We start from the raw sequence: 1,211 nt of genomic DNA on the forward strand, positions 1-1,211 counted from the left end.
TTTAAAATTTTTAGAATTACAAAACTACATCTGCTTTAGAAAAAAATGTTGCTGTCAGTTCCATAGAGAAATGCTGTTTGGTTTAGTCAGTAAGGCAAAGGCCTAGCAATCTGTGAAGTGTGGTTACAGCACTGAGCTGTTTGGTGTGCGCTGCCAGCACAGCCTTTTCTGTACCTTTGTGCCTCCCTCTGATTCTTTTGTCTCCTGCCCAGCTACCTGTTCAGTCTTTGGAACAGATGCTGCTATGCTACTGAGTTGCACTGTGGCAGTACCTCTTGGCACTACATGTGAGAATCATAATTGGAAGAAGAATGGTGATCTTCATTCCACTGCTGAAATAAGCAATGAGTACTTCCAATAGGGACTGTGTATTTCATTATAGTTTCCTGCCCATGGTTACAAATTATAAAAAGAACTCTGGTATGGTATTTATATACAAGGAAAACAAGTACTTAAAGGAATCTTAGATTCTGTTCCATCCATGTAATTTCTATTCAAGTTCTACCCAGTTTGAAAATGTATTGAATATCTGCTTTTGACCAAAATGTTCTTCAACGTCTAAGTATTGATCTTTACCTATAATCTGTTTCTATTCTTCCATCTTTGGTTTATAGCCTTTCAGTTTCAGAATAACAAATAACTGTATACAACAGACCTGACAAAGACCTCTTAACATTCTGACATTGTCTGACTGCTCCCAGTCTGTTCCTACCCTTATTCTCAAAATAGCTTCTTGTTCAACCTTTTGCATATGGGAATGAAATAAATTAGACAGATATGCTACTATTTTCACTACTGGTGCCAGACTGAGCATTGCTGTATTGTCCATCCTTTCACAGTAGAGACACAAATATAAACTATTTGCATGTGTGCTTTATGCCACTAGATTAATTCCTACCTTCCTCCTCCCTAATTACCTTATGGAACTTATTAGTGATATCTACTAACTAGATTATAGTCATCAGTAGAGAAAAGCATGGTGCTGTTCTACAGTTGTCTAATTTTTTGAAGAGTAAATCCAGTTCCTATTCAAATCAACGATTCGCTGACTTCCATGGAAGGGAAATCAGGCCCTTAATCATCAAGGAAGTGTAGTGTCAGACAGTCATACTACACAAGACCCAAACCATCAAAAGCATGTGAATGATCAAAAAAGAGCTATGTTTAGCCTACCCCATTTTATACATAATAAATAACTTGTTAGTGTATGA

Source organism: Accipiter gentilis, chromosome 6 (genome assembly GCF_929443795.1).
Source record: "Accipiter gentilis chromosome 6, bAccGen1.1, whole genome shotgun sequence".
In the NCBI taxonomy this organism is placed as follows: domain Eukaryota; kingdom Metazoa; phylum Chordata; class Aves; order Accipitriformes; family Accipitridae; genus Astur; species Astur gentilis.